At 40.1% G+C, this 22,301-nt stretch overlaps 1 protein-coding gene across 2 annotated transcripts in view; it reads left to right on the top strand.

Moving 5' to 3' along the window:
* The window catches only part of NLGN1 (neuroligin 1), a 428,085-nt gene that overhangs the window by 36,031 nt on the left and 369,753 nt on the right, over positions 1–22,301 (top strand). Inside the window, exon 1 of one of the 2 annotated variants that reach the window (XM_032119734.1) lies at positions 12,386–12,915. The exons of the other annotated variant lie outside the window; for it this stretch is intronic. The gene's annotated coding sequence lies outside the window, so the exon portion shown is untranslated. Of the gene's footprint in view, positions 1–12,385; positions 12,916–22,301 lie in introns of those variants that run through there. 2 annotated transcript variants of the gene reach the window in all.

Genomic DNA, 22,301 nt, shown 5'->3' with positions numbered 1-22,301 from the left:
CTCTCTTTCAACTGTAGGCTACTGGGTCAACTTTAGCTTAACCCCAGAATTATGGGCCATGCCTTCTACCACAGGCTACCAGAGACCTCTGCAAAAACCGATGAATCCTGGGCAGATTTCTGAGGCTCTGGCAAGTATTCATCATCCCTTTTAGAGAGTAACAAAAGCACTGAGTGAAAATCTGCAGGAATTAAGGCATGTAATGAATATTTCAGCACAAAAGCAGCTTGGCTTTAGATACTGTGAGCCTGCTTTGCTTTGACTTTTTTAGTAGTCTTCCCCCAAGCTGGGTGACAAAACAGTTGTGGACATGTGTTAAGTGACTGTGCTGCTCCTGGTGTTGTGTGTCCTTTACATACAAGCAAATCCTTTCAGTCTATAGCTTTGTGCCAGTGGTCCCAAGTGTCAACACAATATCCAAACACAAATATCCCTAAGTAGGGAAGTGCACCATTTTCTGTAATGAAAATCTTCTTAAAAAGATAAATCCACCTCATCTGGTTTGGGGTAGACATTGTGTGTCATAAATGGAAATATTTCTATAATTTCAAAGCTTTCTGTTTAATCAGATGAAGCTTAAAAAAGTTACTTATTTGTTAATTAATTGAGAGTCAGATATCTGTCTGCTACGAATACAATGGGAACCTAATACCCATCAATGCGACAAGTAGAGACAGATATTCCTCCTTTCTTTAGGTTATATATGCTTTTAGATTTTGAAGTGCTTTTATTGCAGTATTATTCAGATTTTAACACCTATGGATTGCCCACTGGCCTCTCTTCAACCTCTAGTTTTAGTGAGCTGCGTTTTCCACTGTGTAAACTGGGTCTGTTTCATTTACTGCTGTTTATGTGACTGTTTTTGTATTCCATTTCTTGCTGTCAAAGTGGTTGCTTATTGTGCTAAAAGGGCTCTGTTTCAGTTCTCCCAGCTCCATAATGTGCTCACATCTCATGCTTTTTCTAAGAGGGGCAAGCGAGGTCAGAGTCACTTGGTGAGGAAAGAAGGACGAAAGGTGTTCAGCACCAGTATCTGTGTCCACTTCAGCTTTGTGTAAGCTTTGTACATAATGGCAGTGGAGAATTTCAAAACCGTGGATGCAGTTGCACTCTTCCTTTAAAATACCTTCAGATAACTTCATCTTCTCATCCCCTTACTCCTCACTCACCAGTGAGCAGGGCACGAGCTCTCTGAATCCTTTCTTGTCCTATTGAGATCACTCTAGTCAACTAAGTTTTCCAGACTTCTGTTCATTGTTTCCACCTGACCTGCACAGTTTTCTCTTCAATTGCTTCATGGTGTATATGAGAGTGTTTTAAGCTACCTGACTATTAAGGGCTGTCTATATTTTGCTACAGTGCTTCTCATTTTCATTTCTGTTTTGTCGCTGTTATAACTGGAAGCTGTAATTAACCACGTACTTCACATGTGTTACCTGTTACCAAGGCAATATTGTCTTTAAATCTGAGGAGGTGGATTTGCTTTCTTTATATCCCAAGTGCTCTATTCTGATTTCAAATCTGCACCTGCTTAGCAACAAGACATGTTTGAGGGGCCAGCTGTAACCTCGGCTTAGACATACAGCTGAGTCGAGATGTGATTGTCCTTAAAAACATCAAAGCTCAGACTCTAAGCATTTAGCAGTATATCTATATATTAGAATTATATTAGACTCCTAGACCCCAGTGGAGTCTATTTCTTTCTTAAAAAGACTTCTTTGTTTTGCTTACAAAACCATTTGGCCTTTGCACGGAGTAACCAAACTGTTATGATTTATGATTAATTGAGAGATCTATATCTGTATTTATACAGATTTATATTGCAGTATGTACTGTGTCAGAAATCCCCATTCCTGCTATAGTCTAAGTGTCTGAAACACGCAACATGTTTTGCCTGGTGGAGTGTAAAGGAGAGATAAACATGCCTCTTTTGCCACCCCCAATATTTTTTTTTAGTGTAGGAATATTCTTTCTTCTCAGTTGCATTGTGTCCATCTGCTATTTGCTGCCAGGCATCCCAGCACATGCACTGTTATACCAAATAAGTTGCCCTCCACATTGCCTTATGGTGAGGAGCTATTCTGGCTTCTCTAGATCTCTACTTTGAAGTCTTTAACTAAACTCTTCTGTGCCAGGGAGAAATTCTGCGCAGATGAAAAGCAGACTGTAGAAGGACATAATAATTACACCAGCAGAAAAATGTCAGCAGACTAATGTAGGTCCCCTATAGGGGTTTGAATCATCTTATGAAAAGTGAAGCCATTAAATAAAACAAAATGTTAGCGATTTTGTTGGGAGTGACAGAAGCAGCAAAATGTTCTTCCTGCTGTATCTCTGACGTTCGGCAATTTTTGGCTGAGTGAAAACAGCAGGCTATCTTTCTGAGTTAGCAGAGCTCAGATGTATATAAAGGTTTCTTAAGGAGAAAAATGTGAACCATGTCCTGGCAGAAGTACTTGTTGGGTATTTTATTATAAATTTAAGAAAAATAAAATAATCTGCAGCACAATTCTGGGAACAAATGAGCTCAGAGGCACTGCAGAAGCTTGCCAGGATCATCTGGTCTTTTGCCTTTGAATGCAGGCTCAATTAAAACCCAGAATTACAAGGCCAACCTATGTAGTTTTGTTAATAGGGGAGAAAATAAAATAATCAAGTGCTGAGAAAATATCTACTGATGTGTGACCCCCCTCCCCCCCGCCAATCTTACAGAATTAATATCCGTGATTTTACTGTGTTTATCCAAACTTACTGTTTATAACTACTTTTATTAATAAATCTTTTGAAACACTCCTGACATTGCCTGTGTTCCACTGAAGGAGAAATGGAGGCTCTGCTCACAGAATTTCTGTGAATAGGCTCCTGCTATTTGAAGAGGAAAAGACACAGTCTTTGACAAGTGTGCAAAGAGGGAAAAAAAAAATCTGCCTGTGAGTGGGAGTCCAGTTTTCTCCCCTGTATCTCACTGAAAGACTGTAAGAAAGGATTCTTACATTACATCAACCACAAATGACATGAGAATTTTCTTTAAGTTACATCTGAAGCTGATACCTAGGAGACTTGTTCATGCAGAAGATATTTTTAAAATTTCAGAAAAAAGTCAGAATGTAACTTTTGTTTCATTCTCACAGTTCCTTTTTAATCTGTCCTGTCTCTGCTGGATCCAGTGTTCTTCTAGATGAGCCTTTTCAGTATTTTTGTTCCTCCTTCCTAATGTAGTGTTCATTCACTGACAATAAAGTAGGTCTTTGATGCTGACGTCTGTATAAGGCAGGTGTTCCTTCACCCTATACCAGGTAGCATCAGCTCTCAAAGGGATTTTTTCCAGAGAACACAATAGCTTGAGGAGAAACTTCTGGTTGACCCTTTAGAGGATGTACTGTGTGGGCTCTTAAATCAAAGCTGTTAATGGTGAGGGTGTAAAAACTCTTTGAGCACTAACAGTGCCAGGATATCTTACAAGACCTGCCACTCAACATGGTAATAAGGAATTGTTAGTTAGGAAGGTTGGGCTCATTATTTACTACAGCTGTAATTAAACTGTGGCTGCAAGGGTGCAGTCACAGGGTTGATGATGAGAGGTGGATATGAAGGATTGGTAGAAGGTGGGCCAGTGCTTAGTCTGTAAGACTGAACGTCTCAGAACAGGAGAAACCAGTGCCCAAGTCTGTGGGAAACACAGACTCCTTTCTACCTTGAGATTTTCTCTGGACATTTGGTTGTCTTTGGGAATTGCTTCATTTGAGTGTGTTGTATCCTACTGGTAGAAGCAGTAAGGCTTGGGCAAAGAAAACCCAAGCTCTGTTCTGGTTTAGTTAGCAGCTCTTAGCTCTTTACAGGCCTCGTATTTTCCATCTCTTATTTGCAGCATGAGGTGGTTTTGGCATCCTGAACTAATAGTTTGGAGCTGCAACATCTTAACTGGCAGGGACTAATGCAGGAGCCAGAAAGCACCATTTGGTTTGAAGAACCCCACAATCAGGCACAGCCTCATCTCAGCCACGTTTGTGTCATGCAGTAGGATTCTACTTAAGCAAATGGCTTTATTCTGGGTCTTATACCATGTAATTGAAATCAGGTCCTGTCTCAAAGCATACAGAGCTGACATTTAAAAAAAGCAAAGAGCCAAAACAATACATTTTTAAACTAAGCGAAAGATGTAATGTGGGTAACAAGGGCAATCACTAGCTCCATGGTGAAAAAATATGACATTTTAAAGGACAACCTTACAGCATCATAACTGACCTGAAACCACACCCTTGCAACAAGACAAAACCTGAAAACCAACAGCTCAGAGTGGCCTTATCCATTCTTTCTTTTTGAAAGAAAGCTCGAGTGACATAAAGACCTTGTGGTTTTGGTTGTCTGCTCAGGGATGTGACAGCTTCAAGTACCTTCCAGTTCCCATAAAAAGAAATGAGAATAATACGTGTGGTGTTTGAATGCATGGCCTAGGTAGGACCCTGCTGCAAGAGCAGCTCAGCAGTGCAGGAGAGTGAAACAGATTTTCCTATGTCTGGGCTGAAAGGTGTTTCAATTAAAAACTACATTTAGCAGAATACAGCTAAATAAAAATTGCCTACGTCATATACTGCAGCTAGATATATTCCTGAAGCACTTTAAATTAAAAAGCCTTTATGATTCTAAACAACCCATATGTCTGTCAAAGCTGTCATTGTGCTGCAGCAAGTAAAGAAAACAAAACTTAATTTGTGATGAAGCTTCCCCTGGCTGAAAGCACAAGTCTTCCCTGTCTTCTGCTCACAGTTGCAGCTTGCTCCCTCTGACTCCTTATAAAATGCTTTGCATTTCCTTTTGAATCACATCAAGTTAATTTTATGGCAAACAATCTCTGTTTTCTGAAACACAGAGAAGAAATACAATTACTGCTGGGTGGAGGGTGAAGGAGAGTTGGAAGAAAACTGAACAGGATGCTGGTAATTGTTTTTGGGCACTGGTGCTGGGAAGATTCCAGCCACCTAAGCAAAAAATATCTCAAAAATGTAATTAATTATAAATGGGCAGCTTTGTAGTATAATTCCAAGATCAGAAGGAGAAAGCAGCATCCTACTATCAAATATTAAAAAAAAAAAACCCAAAAAACATTACTCAGCAGATGATCTTTTTGGTAAATAATCCACTGTTTGGTTCATTATGGTACCTAACTAAAGAGATGTTCTCTTGCTTTAATTTTCAAATTTTTTGAAGGGACACGGTGAGATTTTAGGATGTCTAACTTTGACCTCATTTTGTTCCTACTGTGATCAGTGAGGAGTTTGTCACAGGGACAATCTGTCAAGGCCAAATTAACACGTTGGCAGCTCTTACCCAAAGGTGTGATCCTCACATCAATGTGCCATTCTTGTTCCTGTAAATCCATCTATCCAGTCAGTTCAGCTCCACTTGCCTGTATGGAGGCAACACATGGCTCAGGACTGACTGAAATACCCACTCTGCTTCCATTGCTCATGGAGACTGTTTTTGAACTTGTTTGTTGTGGTGTTTTCCATGTACAATTGTTTTCAATTACTTTAGATGTAAGTGGCACTACAGGCAAGCAAGGCTGGCAAGATCTGGTCCTCATTGCAAACATTTCACACTTGCAATCATCTAAATTGCCTTGTGAAATTGTTCATTAGATAAAAAATAATAAATCCTATAAACGAAATCCACTGCACCGTTAGGCTGTTGACACTAAATCTGGCATAAAACCATAGTCATAAATTAAGTCAGCTGTGTACACATTGATTTGGGGCCAAATCTTGAGGTCCTTGAACAGATTTTAAACCACTGTTTATGCTGGAAAGTCTATTGAATGGGAGTGAAAGCAGTGGCCTAAGTTGTAACTCCAAGAGCTGTTTGTGAAGATTTAATTCTTATACGAAAATGTCCCCCTGCTGCATGCAGGGTCCAGGGTCTCGAGGAGGATGGACTTCTCCAGTCCTCTGATTCTGACTACCCAAATATATCAAGGTGTAAAACAGTAACCTTAGACTGATTTCTGTGCAAAGCTTTGTGTCTGGGGCCTCGGAGACTCTTGTGTCTGGGAGGGCAATATGGCACTGAAACTGATTGAAAATGGCTGATTATGCAAAATTAGTGGATAGTACCCAGCACTGTAATTATTTCTTGTTCTCCCATTTGGGAAACCCAGAGGATTCAGATTTGCAATGCAGGTCTCCACTGGTTGTGCTTTTCCCCATCAAATACTGCCAGTTGTTATGTACGTATACCTATTAATGTTCTAACAGACCCCAGAGTTGCCTCAAGCTGTAGTTTGGTGAGAAAGATAAGGGACTAAACTAAAGGTATTTATTTAATTGGAATAGAATGAGAGGAAAATATTTCTCTCATTCATTACAGGATGAAACCAAAATAACGCTTTTCAAATCGATGGAGCTACTTCACAATCATATCAATAGCTCTGAAAACTGAGCTGAGCCTCAAGCTTTGGGGTTTTGTAGTCACTGTAGGGGGAAAAAAAATGGCTATGAGCTGTCTTGGACGAATTAAGAAAAGGTTAGAAAATGAGTGATTCTGTAAACGTAATTTTAGTCTATCGACAGATGGGAGAAATGGAGAACAGGTTGTAAAAGTATAAGCTCAAGCATTATTAATATTGTACTGTTGCTGAGCCAACTTGTAGAGGAACTGAAAAAAACATCCTATTGGTTAAGTAATCACTACACATATGCTTTTGGAGATTAATACTTGGAGTTTTCAAAGCTTTTATATGTGTCAGTTCTGCTAAAAGGATGAAACTGCAAAAATGCACTGGTAGCAAGTTTAAAGCATTAATAGTGATGTCAGATGCACTTTAAGGATAATCATGACTCCTTTACATCCGGTAGACCTCGTAGTCTCAGATATGGAAATCAGACTTTTGACAACCAAAAATGTTTGAGAAAGTGGGAAAAGACCAAAGAATGTTGTATAAAATTTTCAACTCTGGTAGCTATTTCATGCTTTGGTTTGGCGTGCTCTGTTCTGTGCTACACACAGGCCCTACTGGTGGTCTTTGAAACTGGTTGCATAATTACTGTGGCTTCATCCCTTTCCTATCATGGTGATTGAATTTTTAGGGTCACCTTCATTGTTTTTTTTTTTTTTCTATTTTAAGTAATAGCACTGCTTTGTTCCAGGAGAGTATTAAGATATTTCAGTAATCACAATTAGATATAACTTAGGGTCCTCAAAAACAACCTTCCTAGAAGTTACACCAAAACTGTATTTGGGGTAATAACTGATTGAGATTTACTTACATGTCCGTGATTTACCCATGTGTTTAATTCTACATAGAGTTTGGATGTGTGACAAGAAGTGCAGACGGAAACCAAAGTCTTCTATCCATGAGTTCTCATATGGTTTTGGAACACCTTTATTTCACGTTATAGTCACTGATGGGCAGCTGAACTCTTTCATCATTAATGAAGATGGGGAAAAAGTTTAACTACTGGCCAATTTGAGTTTTAAGATATGTGATTTAAAAATCATGATACAAAAGAAAATCTATTCTGAGTGAGATCAAATTTGGCCTTGATTCAAGTTTGTTTATTAACAAACTCGAGTCCTTTATGAGAACCAGATGGGGAAATCACCAATACCTCACAGGCCCACGCCCCCTGCTTGAACATCCATGGTGTCAAGCTGTGCTCATAGAGATTTGTCAGATGAGAACATATTTAACTGTTTCACTGAATCTAGATGTATTAAAATATAACAGTAAAACCCTAAGGTCTTGTTTTGATGTTTTGATTGTTAATGATTAGTGCTGACTGGGACTACTCAGGAAACTGTGTCTGGGTACAGAGGTGCCTGCAATCATGATGGAAACTGGGTCAAAACTATCAGCTTTTAAAAATCCCCTGGAGTGTCTATTTGCCTTGCTGGCAAAATATTAAATCTGTGAGGTTTGTTTCTGGATATTGGGATTCGATGCCTGAAACCTGTAGAGTGAGACTGCAGAGTCCTGATTACATAGGAGGCAAATCAGGCCCACGAGAAGCCTTTTACTTTTTTTTTCTTACTGTACCTAAAATATCATAAGGAAATTTAACTTTGTGACACAGTTGACCTAAGGACAACAGTGTTGTTTAATAAGATTATGGGTTGCATGAGTCTAAAGTGTTATATCTCATATGTGAATGTGTCCACTTTGAACCCTAATACTTCTATGGGAAATAAGACCAGTTGCTAGATCAGTGAATTAAGGTGAAAAAGACAAATCAGCTCAGGAAGCACCAGGATCTCAGCACTAGACTATTTGCAATTTCTTTATTTTAATGCTTCCATTTATTATTTTCCTAGTATTCTGTAGGCCTCTTCATACCTACAGAAGGAAGAAAATGTTCTCACACCGTTAAAACAGTGGTCACTAAATATAGGAATATTTTTTATAGTATACATACTTTTTATAGTATGTCCAAATTATTCCATTATATTTGTAGAACAATATTTCAATGGCTATTTGAAGTTCTCTGTAGGGTTGCTCAAGAGGTTAATTTAACTCTTGACAATATCTGCTTTGATATTAAAAATAATCTCAGAATTGATTAAAATGATTCAAATAATATTTTAAATTTTCTGCACTAGTAATATATAAATTTCTTGAAATTTTAACACCTCAATATTTCATCCATTCTAATACTCTAGATGGATTTTTGATTCCATTCAAGGGAAAAAAACGTAGAATGTCTTGGGAATCACATCTGCTTCTACCAGAATCATGATAAGATTTGTTTTAGAGATTAGTATGCATTATTCAAAAAAGGGGAAATAAATGTTTATAGTCAAAAGAAGAAAAGGGAAAATGAAAGCTGAAGTTTAAGCACTTCAAGAAACAGTTGGGCATTGTTTCTGAGATAAGTTGTCCCTCACTTTTCCATAATTTACTGTCAGGAGGCCTTCAGCTGCCCAGCACCCTTGAAAATCAAACCATTTTCACAAAGTATGAAGTTGCACTCCCTTTAATGTATTTGCCAATAGCTTATTGATATTTGATATGCATAATTATATATCTCTTATTGATGTAACTCCTGCTGTGATGAAACTTCAAGCTACAGTAATGTAGTGAGTAAGAAATTAATCCAAAAAGAAAGCATAAAGGTCTTATCCTCTGCCTCAAAACTCCTGGGCCATCTGCATTTTGCTTTCTGTCTAAAGGTTGTGGATGAGGATGTGAATTTGGGAGCTAAGCAAGCTGACAATTTCTTTTCAAAGTCATCCTTTCTGCAATTCATTTTCAGCCTTTTCAGTCTCCCTTGGACAGTCACAAAAGACAGCTTTATTATGCAGTTCTCTTCCCCTATTTTTGTACATATCATTTTCTGTTTGTCATGTTTAGGGCACCTTCATTTCTTCTGTCTCACAGAAGCAGAGATGATTGCATTAAGCATGGAAGTCTTCTCTTTTTACTTTTGGTCAGTAAACCATAGAATTATTTTCCATTATTCTTCATAAATTTTGGTGGGGTGGTTCTGGTTGAGTGTTAATGTGGCAAGATCCATGTGGTAACAAAGAACTACTATTACAAGCTGGGGAAGGGTAAACTTGTATTAATAAAGTGACTTTATGTTGTCCTTGGGAGATATATTAGGTACTTGCTGCCTTACAGCATCTTCCCTTCCATATAAATCCCCAGCAAAAGACGTAGGAGTTAGAAGAGACTGGAATATGTTTTCAATCCTGTTTAATCACTGCAAGTAAAGGGAAGGTATTAGAAATACCCCTGAGGCTAATCCTGACAAATCACCCTCATTCTGAAAGGTAGAACTGATATGTGAGGCCGTGTTACATTCGAATTTCCACCCGTAGCAGAACCTGAGCGAGCCTGAAGCCGCCAGCCTTACACGGAGACTTTGTGAACCTGATCCATCTGGATGCCCAGTTTAAAGCTCTAAAGGAATTCAGGCATTGCGATGGTGGGGATTATGTGGATAATTTATTGGCCAGAAGGTTAAATCTGCTTCTCAAGATGGGAATGCCAAATTAACGATCACTTCAGAAATGTCTGACTTACCTTCCCGACACACAGAGCTCTCCCCTGCACCTGCCTTCCTGTTCCCTTTGTGTCTGCCCCAGTGCAGGCCCTCTCCTGCTGCCAGTGTTGGGACTGAAGGGCTGATGGCCCATTTTCCCAAGCTAAAACAACTGCACAGATTCCCAGCTGAAAATCCCATGCTGCAGAAGGTACCATGCTGTATGGAACAGCTGCTCCCAGCTCTGGCCTTTCTCTCTGTAGCTCCTCTCTCCTCACAACATCCGTGGCTCCACCTGAGCGTGTGGAGAAAAGTGCCCACCTATGTTTGTGGTGCACATGTGGGGAGGGGGCTGCCTTTCCAAGAGACCCTCAGAGGTGCAATAGAGGTGCTGCATCTGCCAATCCATTTTTGGGGCTTGTTCTGCTCCACCCAGTGCCCACACAGCAGATGGGAGCATCTGCCCTTGCTGTCATAGCCATTCAACAGCAGCTCAAGATGAGAATGCATATTCCAAAGTCACAAATGTTGCTCCAGAGGATAAATCAAGGTCTTGTTTAATTCAAAACCAGAAACAAACCAAATATTTTCATGCACTGGACTTTGGGAAGAGCATTCTGGGTTGGAACCCTGTTAGTCACACTACCTGAGGACTTCAAAACTGCATCATGTTTGACAAACAGGTGCTGCCTTTGGAATCTCTACAGGCTTTCCAGATGGCTCTGCATCCAACATGGCCATTAAGGAATAAAACTGTGCTTCCACTTGCACCAATTTCTCAGGAGTGGTATTTGGCTTTTACTTGTAAACATGTGTGTCTCATACAAGAATTGGGAAGAATCTTTCCTGGATTCAGCCTTAAATTAATCCTTGATTTTTAGAGGCTTTTTTCTTCTTTTGTTGGAGGAAAAGGTGTTAAGAGAGCTTAATGCCCTTCACCTTCAGCCCTCAAAATTCAACCATACGCAATTGCTGGGCAGTGATTTTGATTGCCTCACTGGAAAATAGTGTGTGATATAGTCCTTCACAAGGACATATTTTCCAGTTGAGGAAGCCCTAAAGAGTTTACCCTTTGCCTTTGTTTCTTCCTACCCTTCCACTTTGCCTAGGAAGACCTCACTTGCACCTCTTGCCTCCCCCTCTCCTCACCTCTGCCTCCTCACTTAAGACTTATCTTGAATCTGTCTTCTTGCACATCCCTGATAACTTCTTCCACGTACCCTGTGAGGGATAAAGCAAGTTATAAATCCCATTTGTGATCACCCAAGTGAGCCAGGAGGTCTGTTTCCCTTGGTCTTTTCCTGCCCTAGTTGGATGGACCGATATTTTGTCTCCATCACTCAGGGCACCATTTTGTGATTGCCAACTTGTCAAGGAGAAAAAACCTCCAAACACTTGCTTTTCATTTGCTGAAAAATGCAAATGAAATGGCTATAAACCACTAGTAGTTAAGATGCTTGTGAACTTTTAATGTTGTTTTCCCTCCCTAGCCTGACTGCAGGCTTGTAAAGGACTCGCAGGAGAGACTTGTAATGGTGCTGTAAATTGGCACTTGCTCTAGTAACCCAGTGATCTACTGACACAAGTTGTTCCCAGGGAACTTGTTTTTAAATTAAAAAAAAAAAAAAAAAAAAAAAAAAATTAAAAAATCATAGAATAACTTCCCTAGAAAAGCCCTGAAAAACAAGACTGACCAATTCGGGTTTAGCTCTTGCTATGCTTTCAGTGTGTAACTTGCTCCCTCTCTAGCCCCGGTGCCTCTGTTTACATCCCTGGACTGTATATTGCTGTTTGCCTAATGAAATGCTGCTCTGGAGTATTTATGGGTGCACATTAATAGAATAATTAAAGCTCTTGGAAAGTTTCAGATGAAATCTGTACCAGGTCAGGAGGCAAAAAAGAGAGAGGGGGAAGTGAGAGCTGGGAGATGATGTGCCCGCACCTATAGCCTTTTGGGTGCCCTTGGGACAGGTTGGGGTGAGGGGTGTGGGCATGGGAGGTGCAGCCCTGTTGGGAACAGGTTCCTGGGGAATGCTTGCCCTCAGGGGTGAAAGCCCAGAGACAGCAGCGTCTCCCTGACCTTTCCTAACCCAGCCTGCGCCTGGCCTGCCTTGGGACCCGCGGGGGCCCGGGGAGGGAGGAGAGGTGGGAGCAGAAGCGGACCCGCCCCGCAGCGCGGGGCACTGACCGCGAACCCCCGCACCTTAACGCGGGCAGAGCGGAGCAAACTTTGCGCGGCCGCCACGGCGGGGTCGAGCATCTCGGCGCATCCCCCGGACCCCGCGGGGGCGCGCACGGGCGCGGTGTGAGCGCGCAGGTGCCGCGGGGAGCGGAGCGCGGCTCCACCGCAGCGGCGGCGCGGGGGGCGGCTGCTGCTCGGCTGACGGATGGATGGATAGATGGATGGCTGGCTGGCTGGGAGACATCCCGCCATCCCATTTGTGCTCTCCTCACGCGTCTTTCCTCCCTGCGTTTTGGTTTTTGTTGTTGTGTTTTGGTTTTTTGTTGTGTGGTTGTTTGTTTTTTTTTTTTTTTTTTTTTTTTTCCCTTCAAAATCTCCCTGGGAATTTTGATTTGCAGGGTTTTTTCTCCTCTCTCTCTCTCTCTCCTTCCTGCTGAGGATACGTTTTGCTTGCCAAGTTTGTAGTGACACCTCTCAGATTCCCCCGCTCCCGGTTTTTTGGATCTATTACAGTGCCCGATTGTACATAGATATACTGTATTTTTTTTGCCTTTTTTTTTTTTTTTTTTAACAAGAAAATGCGAATTTTTTGGGAAGCTAATGGATGCTGAGGAGGACGATCCTAAAAAATCTCCTTTTAACTGTAAATGAGGTGAACGAAGAAATTCTTAAATTCAGCCATCAATTTAGCTCCATGTTAAGCACCTCGAAGTATTTATGATTGCAGAGCAGGTGCAAACAAGGATTAGGAATAAGGTAAGGGAGCTATTTCTGTCTTTGAGGCAGCAGCATTTGCTCAGGGTTATCAGCAGCTTTTCTTTATTTTTTTCATTCCATAGAATCTGAGCTGATTTATTTGCATTTTCAGTGCTGTTCTCCCGTTCTTCTGAGTCATTTCTAATACGTCTGCCTGTTTTCCATCACTAAAATATACATTTCTTCTCCCTGGCTGCTCAGGATTTGAGAGTTTCTTGACTGTGCACATGTTTTGGCTGTTATTCGGTGACTGCTTAAAACCAACAATCCTCTGTTTAAAATTATTTCTTACCTTGCACTTTCTCTACCCAGCAGGATTCCTGAAAAAAAACCCACCAAAGCCATAGAAAATTGCAATACAAAAGCTTTTTTTTTTAAAGATTTGCCTTTAAAAAGGAGAGAGAAGTAGTTAAAATTCCCCGAGGGAGAACCGGGGCGGGCGGGGGGTGGTATATAATAATCAGGTTCTCCCTCTAAAAGCAAATGAACTCCCCTCCCTGTTCCCTCCCCCTCACCAGCAGTTCCCCAGGGCTGAGCCTGGTTTTTGGCCATATCGGGGCTCCCCAGGGTTGTGGGATGCAGTGGGGGAGCGATTCCTGCTGGGAAGGAGGGAAGGATCCCCTGCTTCCCTCCGGGATGCTGCAGGCTGCTCTCCGTCAGCACGCTTTACTAATTTTTGTTTTATCAGCTCCATTTAGGGATATAAATGGCACGAGCAAGGATATCAATTACCAGCTAACAGCAGCGATAGCCCGTGTTTTATGGGATTTAATGATTTCTCTTGTTTTGAAAAAGCTCTTGTGACGCTAACAATAAAGAAGTCCATAAATCATCTCAATGAATTGTGTTCCAGCAAAGGCAATTTTTAGTCTTTTGCTGGTTATCTCCTGGTCCCGATAATTAATTGCATTAACAGTTGTGAACATATTCGTGCTAATAAAGGTGCCATTACTGAAAAGTGGCTTTCTTGATATGGGTCCCATGTTTACTGAACTCCCACGGAGTGCCTCAGCTGTGGATGACTGCTGTCCTCTCCTTTGGAATCAGATCAGGTGACTGGGAAGTGAGCGTGGTGTGAGAGCATACCTGTGTGGGGAAGGGACACCTTCCCTAGCACTGGAAAGAGTGAAACCCCACTGAACAGGCTGCTTCAGTCACTTAGGCTGAAAGCAGGAGGTAATCATCACTTAGGCCTTCTGATTACATGTTTTGATTAAAAGACAAGCAAATGAAGTTAGTTTGGTTTTATTTTTTGTAATCTTGATGATTCTATCATCAGCTTTTTAAACCTTCTCAGGCAGGAGCTGAGGAGTTCAATCCTTCAGCAGAGTAGAACAGTGTTCCTACAGTGCTGTGAGGACAGCTCCTCTTTCGTGTCATCCTTTCCTGTTGCTTTATTTCCACTTTCTTCTGCTTTCATGCACACATCTTTTTTCAGCCATTATTTACAGTCAAGCTGTACTGAAAAAGCTGGAATGAAATAAGGGTGATCTACTTATGAAGGGAAATGTGCTATGAGGAAAGGACTCAAGTTTGGCTGTTTTAACAGAATTTTTAAGCCACAGGGTTTTTATTTGCCTGAGTTCTCTTTCCACTGTCTTTAACATGGTCTGCAACTGGTGATGCAAAAACATCTGTAATTACGTATATCACATGCATAGCTCGCTGTGTGTTCTGTTAGAGACCCATTTAACGCTGCCCATAAATCCTTCACTGTGCAAAAGCATTAATCAGAGGTTGAACAGGTGCTGGTTCAGTTCACCACATGTTTGGGTCAATAGTTGCTGAACATAATACCATTATAATAGACATGCTGAGTCTGTCAGAAATTGTTGCCATGGTTTTATTTTGTTCAGTCTGGTAAGATTGAACTTCTTGAGGCTGCTGAGTAGGCATTTGAGTAAAGTTAATGGAACCAAATCTGAGAAGTTATTTCATGAAATGTATGTAGATTTTAGTGCTTTCTCTGACCCCCTCTGAATTGAGTGTTTTATTACCATGAAATAGTTCAGAGCTGCTGAGTTCAATCTTACTCTCCTTATTCAAGCAAAAATTTTCATAGCCTTCATGAATCTATACATAAAGATGTTTTCAATAAGAGTTTCTGACCGTGCAATTGGTCAATTTAGATGGTAACTTTGATACCAGTGTTTCTTATTTAAAGTTAATTTGTCAGGGTTAGAAAGTTTGCTGTTTATCTCCATAAGCTGGAAAGGGTCAAGGAGTGTTTCCTGTTGTGTCATTGGTACAGCCCCTGTCATTCCCTCATTGCCAAGGAACAGCCACTCAATGAGAGCAGACTTGCATTTGAGCTTTTAAAATGTCTTTCCTCTGAGCATCAGGAACATTTAGAGAACTGAATTGGTGACTCACTAGACGGGTTGTCTGCATCCCTTGTTAGTGTTCATTATTGTTTGTATCGTGTGTGCATTTGAGCATAATCTAGTTCTTGAAATGACAGGTCATTGCTTGAATAAGTTCTTTGTTTATCTTCCTGTTTGCTTTTCTATTTGAGCATGCTTGTCCCCATACACTGTAATAATGATAATTCCTTAAGCAACAGTGAGTTGTAAGCAAATGCTCGAGTTCATGGGTCAACAGTGATTCGTGACTGGTTGGAGCCTGTTGCTGATCAAGGCGTATGGCAAATTAAATCTACAACCATAATTTCTGGTAGAGGTGCCATACACTTCCTATTTAGTTCTTGCTGTTAAATTAGCCTTGGGTTTTTTTTTTTTTAGATGATAAACAGTATTTACAGAACTCTTGTACTTTAATCCATAGGATGAGAGGCTGTAATTTTGCGATGAAAAACTGGGGTCTTCCGAAGAGATCCATTTATTGTACCCAAGTCCATGCAGTTACTAATGGCACAGTTTGATCCCACTTCAATTTTTACTTGAAATCTCATAGTGCTTTTCAGTTGTGAGGAGCTACCAATATCCTGATTATTTCTGATGGAGAGCACCAGAAATGGGAGTAATCTGAGATTGGTAGTGGTACAGTAGTCAGTGTAAGTAGTGGACTTGTGGCCTTTGTTGCTCTGTTCCAGGCTGTAGCCTCCAGATGGGTATAAAACTTCTAAAAAAGTTGCAGATGTTCTTGAGAAAAAAGAATGAATGCGTAAAGAAAAAAAGCGTTTGAAACCTGGCAGAAATAAGTTTCACTGAAAGAAACAGAAGTGTGCATAACAGTGTTTACCTACTTTTGGTAGTGGTTTTACGAGTTCCATGAGTGGTATGGGATGTCAAATGCTCATTTAATGGTTGTGGAGATGCTGGACCACCAGCCTGGCCTCAGCCAAAGACTTCCATGTGATAAGCCCTCCACTCTACGGAGCAGTGGGACACCCTGGGGCACCTGCCCAGTCAGACCCCTTCAGTCTGGGTATCCTGCTGGCTGTGTGATCCACGCTGTGGTGAGTGTTCCACCTGCAAGGGCAGGAGGTGCAGAGAAACTACGTGGGATATGTGGCCAGATTCTGTTACTTCTGTGCTCCCACAGTCCCATCACAGTCAGCAGGATGAGCTCAGTAAAGTACACTGAAGTCGTGACCATTCCACGTGGTGTTCATGTTGGTTTAGAAATGCCAGAACTGATGAAAGCTGCTTTCCCAGAGATTCATGTCTACTAGAGTCAAACCCTTCCCCAGTTAAAACACTGATGAGTGCTTTCTCTCTTTCGCATGCCCAGTAACGTGTTGCAGTTGTTCTTTTTTTTTTTTTTTCATTTAAGAGAAGTTGACTGAAGCATTCAGTCTTGAAGAGCTCCTCATACCTGTTCTCTCAATTGCTGTCTGCAAATTTGCACGTTCCTCAGAGAATTTGGAGTGAATTACCAACTGATTAAGAAATGTGTAGAAGTGCTCACAAAGCCTGGTTGTGTACATCTTGCTGAGATAGAAAACCAGATTAAAACTGCAGGCTTGCATAGGGCATGCATTTTCTCATGTAACAAGTTGGAAGACTGTCTCACTCATATCAAAGCTTCTCAGTGCATAAGGGTAAGAGTTTGCTACTGCTGACAGCTGGAAAGATTTCTCCTGGGCTCCATGTATTGTTGGTCCAAGCTTTAGGTTCAACATCTGTCTGTGGAGGTCCACGTGGGGGGGAGGTGTAATTGCCAGAAATCTGCTGTATATCCAGTTAAGACTATAGCTTTACATAAATAGGATTAAAGTTTCACAAGAGACCAATTTTAGTTATGGAAAAGACCAGGTTGTTGTGATACCAGATGTGAGGTTGATTTCTGCAACTTTCTAGGAAATAGCAATACTTGTGCCTGAGTCTTGTGGGCTGCAGAACTTTTTGCAAAGTCAGGAAGAAGAAAGAAATTATTTGAAGCCTTTCTAGGTTTTTAAGTATGTGTTTACCTCAAAGTATATTTCCAAAATGAAATGTTGTAGTTTTATCAATGTGAACAAGTCCCTTGACTGTGGTTTGGGGGAAGTTTTCAGATATATTTTCTCTGTGGAGGAAGGGGCTGTTCAGGTCACCTGCATAGTAGGAAGAGGAGGATGGGAACGATGAGGGGACTGAAAGTAGGGAGAATGAAGCTAGAAAGAAGAGGTGCCAGAGAAGATGATATATTGAATTTTGTAATGATAAATTGCAAATAATTGAGCATAATAGTAGGAACGGGTCAGCTATACTGTTATTCAGTTTACTAACTTCATATACTGTGAGAGTACCAACTTCAGATACTAAACAGGGGGGAGGAACACTGGGAAAGAAAGCATTTCTATCTGTGAATTCCAGTAAAATAATATAACCCCAACTACATTTTCCAGAGCCTTAGTAACAGAACTGCAATTAGCATAAAATTTCCAAGGACTGGGATAAATAAATACCAGATGCTCTTATTTATTTATTTAGGATTTGATCCATTTCCTACCAAGAGGAACTTTATTATTCACAGGAAGGAAAAGAGGGAGAGTGAATTGATCCTCTGAAGAGGATGGGAGACTTTCCATCCCAGTTGCCAGAAAACAGCACAGGGGTTTTCTGAATTTTGAAATAGAAATTTGACGTAGAAATTTTGTTAATGGTTTGTGGAGTTATTTTCCAGCACTCCCTATGGTGGAAGTTCATCTGGAGGAAGTAGGGATTTATTTACAGGTACTTATTTTTGACTCCTGCCTTTTATTTTACTCAACAGCTGTTCAGAATTGGCTTATCTGTTATTTTTGATAAAACATCATCTCTGGATGAGACATATTTGAAGTTATTAAAAAAAAAACCTCAACCCAAACACAAATGCAGAAAAAAATTGGACTGGTGCCAATTGAACATATTTATTGGACAATTAAAAGCAGATGAAGTTTTACTGAGACGCAGGTAGCAATTTATATTGCAGTAAAATGAAAATTAGATGTTACTAAGTTATAGATGAGCTGAGTTCAGAGGTTTTATTAATTGTTGTTTGTATTCCTTGCACAAGACAATGCACAAGAAGGTGATGAAAATATAAATACTTCTTGTGTTCCAAGGAATTCAGGCTTCACTCTGAGTTCTTTTCACATGATTTACCACAGTTGCACTGAGTCTGAGTGTTCACAACATGGGAAAGCGCCGTAAATTGTGGGAGAACTGGAAGATTGTGTGAAAGTAGAGTGGTCAGAAAGATAAATTCAGCATGCTCAGGGAAATAAACATCTGGAGACACTTCTAAAAAGAGAATCATCAAACATTTGAGAACTTTTCTCATCTTTGGTAGGCTCAGTTAAAGCATAAGTAACTATATATAGATATATACAGGCACTATGCTTTATGGTAATGCAAAAACACAACAGAAATGATGTGTGGTCTGATTCAAATTTCAGTGTGAATACATAGAGATTGCAGCACTAATATTGGCATTAATATGTACAACAAAAGATGCAGCATGAAGAAATAGCATTTCATTTAATCACACTGACTTTGTCAATCTTTTTGTCCTTAATGAATTAATGGGAAATGCATGGTTAACACCACTTTTCTCTGCTATTTAATTTGCTTGTTCTCAAACAATTCCAAATATAAAAATGTAGATTGACTTTTAGCCTATGTTTGGCACATTTTAGCCTACGCAGAGACAAATACCTTTTGGCAAGTGAAGGTCTTAGCACAGATTGACCAATACTGAGCTACAAATACCCTTTAAAGAGGCCATTAAAGAAAAAGATTTTTCTGTTGTTTTGGAACATATGCTGCAACTAACATTTAAGAGCAGAACAATTTTTCGAGCATGCAAACCTTACTGATTTCATTGCTCTTTGTTCACATCCATCATTTTGCACTCTTGCAGCTCTTGATGGTTTTGAATCTTGTTGCTGAGGCCCACTTGACTCTTAAGTTTCTGTTTTTTAATAAGTTTGCTGCGATAATGAGGAGCAAGATCACTACACGAACATAAATTTTGTAGCATTTGGAGGCTTAATGGTGGAGGCGACTTTAAAGGGTGCCACAGCTTTCCTTTTGGACTGTTTAGCAACATTTTGCATCTCCATCATTCTTGGCTCCTTTTTTTTTTTTGTCCTTTTTTTCCCCTATTTTCCCTATTTTTCCCCTTTTATCATACCCAGTTCACCAGAAGGATGCAGTGGCTTTGCTTTCCCTACTTTCCACCCAGTTGCTGGGGCTGAGATGCAGCAACTGTGCTGTGTCAGATTTCTGAAGCACCCCATGTCTGAGGCTTCAGCTGCTGCATGTCCACAAGGAAGAAACACTGGAGCACTTTTGTTCCTTTTCTTGGCACTTACATTAAAATTAATTCCAGCACTCAATCTATTTTGTTTTCCCATCTATAAATTGAACTACTACCCTGAGATGCTGTGAGCATTAATGAATGCTTGGAAAGCTCACTGCAGATGGAAAAAATACAGTGCTGCCTCTTCAAATCATTATGTATAACACCGCATAGTTAAAAAGTTTGGAGATTTTGTATAAAGGCTCTGGCAGATAAAGCAAGAAAATATTAAACCTCTTATTAATGGGGGAGCAACAGGTCTGTCTTCATTTGGCATCTCTTCATGGTTCAGACACCAGCAGTGCAAAGAATGATCCCCTCTTGTGAGCTTGCCCCTTTGTAATGATCTTTGAAAATGAGGAGAGTTTGACATGGGGAAATCGTGTAGGACCCTGATGGATGCTCTTCAGCTCTTGTGAAGCAGCAGTATTTAATTCTTCTCAAGCATGCTTCTTCCAAAATAGCAAAGCACCCCTATGTATATGGTTCTGGCCATTCATAAAATGATTGTTTCTTAAAAAAAAAAAAAAAAAAAAAAAATATTCTAAACCCAGATTATATTTGTGAAAGAAATCAGCATTTGTGATGAATTAGAATCCAGTTAGATTTTTAAAATTCTCTGTTAATAAGTATTTAAAATTTCATTTTCTCCCTGGATATAAACATATTACCCTGAGAATTATAACCTCCTCCTAAGTACAAATTTATATGCACAATTTTTTCACATTTTAAAAATAGCTCTGACTAATTAGGAAAATGTAATGACAATTGTGACACAGCTTTAACCACCATAGAACTGTGATGACAACATCTGTGGCCAACTATTACACCTCTTGTCCATATTTTATGCGGGGTCAGAAATTCAGAGAAGTACTAACTGCAGTACTACAGTGGCTTAGTTTCACAGAGAGTGAAAGTTCTAGTAGAACTAAAAAATGTAAATACTAAAATGTGTAATTTTAAGCCCAAAAAGTTGTGCTTGGTCTTAGTGCAGCAAGCTGCTTGACGTTTGGCTGATAATATACTTGAGCTGCTGTCTCACTCTAATTCAGAAGATACTTGATGTTTCAAATATTCAAGCTGGTTCTTAATCAGAGCAGTGGGTTATGTTTAAATACTACCAAGTCCTGTCTTATTTTTGGTTTTAAGATGTCACATGATGACACCATAGTGTGGTGCTTTCAGAGTTGTCTCTCTGAAGACAATTTCACTGCTTACCTAAACCTAGGTATGAAAAAAAAAATTTTGCAGATTATCAAAGCCAGTCTTGCATAATGCTGAGTTTCAGTAATCAGGTCCTAAACCAAAATACAGAGAACAAGGTCTGTAAAACTTGGAGAGCCTCGTTGATTCAGCACCAGAGGGAGCCGCTTGCCCAGCTCTTGGCCATGTCAAGCTCAAAGGAAAGAATTGATAAAATAGAAAAAAAAGAAAAGATAAAAGTTAACTCTGCCCATGCTTGAAAAATAGCATTTGAAAGTTGAAGCCGTGTTTGGTGGGCTGACCTTTCTGCCAGGTCTTACATTGTTTTTAAATGAAATAGTCTTAATTTATTACAGTCAAATTCTTGTGTAGCTATTTTTCCCTAGATTGTTGTCAGAAAAATAATCTGTGGCTCATGGATAGGATATTATAGAAACAAGTTATGATTGTCAATGACAAGTGTAAGTTTGGATCTCTCTTTGCTATAATAATGTAAATACAGTGTTTGCATGTGTGACCCTTCCATTTGTATTCTTAGCTGGTGCAGTGTGATACCTGGCAGGAATACAGATCATGCTAATTATCCTTTGCTCAACTACCATCCCCCCCTTTTTTCGTCTTAGTAATTGCCTACTTTATATGGCATTAATGTGTATTCTCTTAGAATTCTGAGAACTGAAATTTGATACAATGACTCTGGTCCTCATTTGTAAAGCATAATTATTTAAGTATTTGTGTGCCACAGAAATTCATACATGGCAAAGTGCAGGGCTGAGCTGTGCAAGATGCTGTATTTACCCAGAGTAAAAAACCTCAGAGAGTACCCTCCCCCCAAACCACAGCCCTCAAGCTGGTGCAAAGTGTTTGTGATCTATGTGCAAGTACAAAGGAGGAGGGAAAGGCAATATTGGCCTTCAGACAAAAGATGACTTGAACATTTGCTTAACTGTGAGTTGTCCAGGGTCATGGAAGCAGCCTCTGGCAGAGAGAGAAACAAACTGAACCTGAGCCTCTGAAGTCTGAGTCCAGCGCCTTGTTCATAAGATGTTCCTTCTCTTTTCCTTACCACCATAAAACATGACCTCTGTGCACTGAAGATGATACTTTTAAAGCTGGATTTGTAGGTTCTACTACCACTGTAGTTAAAGCTCCCTTATTTACAGGCGTGCACACACAGGCAGACACACGCACGCAAATCCTTTCCTTTGACAGGGGATTTGCTGATAAGGCAGTATAATAGCACTAAAATCAATTCATGTGGAGCTTCAAAGTTATTAAGATGTAGCAATTTAAGTGTATTCAATCTGTCTGCTTAAGAGATTGCCAAGGCAGGTGCCTACTCACAGAGTATGTATGTAGTGAGTAGGTGTATGTATACACATACATGCATGAATTTTTAGGATGTATCTATAAACATATATATACAAATAGTTATATCAAATTCTAAATTAGGAGGT

The sequence above is a fragment of the Corvus moneduloides genome, chromosome 10, assembly GCF_009650955.1.
Source record: "Corvus moneduloides isolate bCorMon1 chromosome 10, bCorMon1.pri, whole genome shotgun sequence".
NCBI lineage: Eukaryota > Metazoa > Chordata > Aves > Passeriformes > Corvidae > Corvus > Corvus moneduloides.
This window is presented reverse-complemented; position numbering and strand designations above follow the sequence as displayed.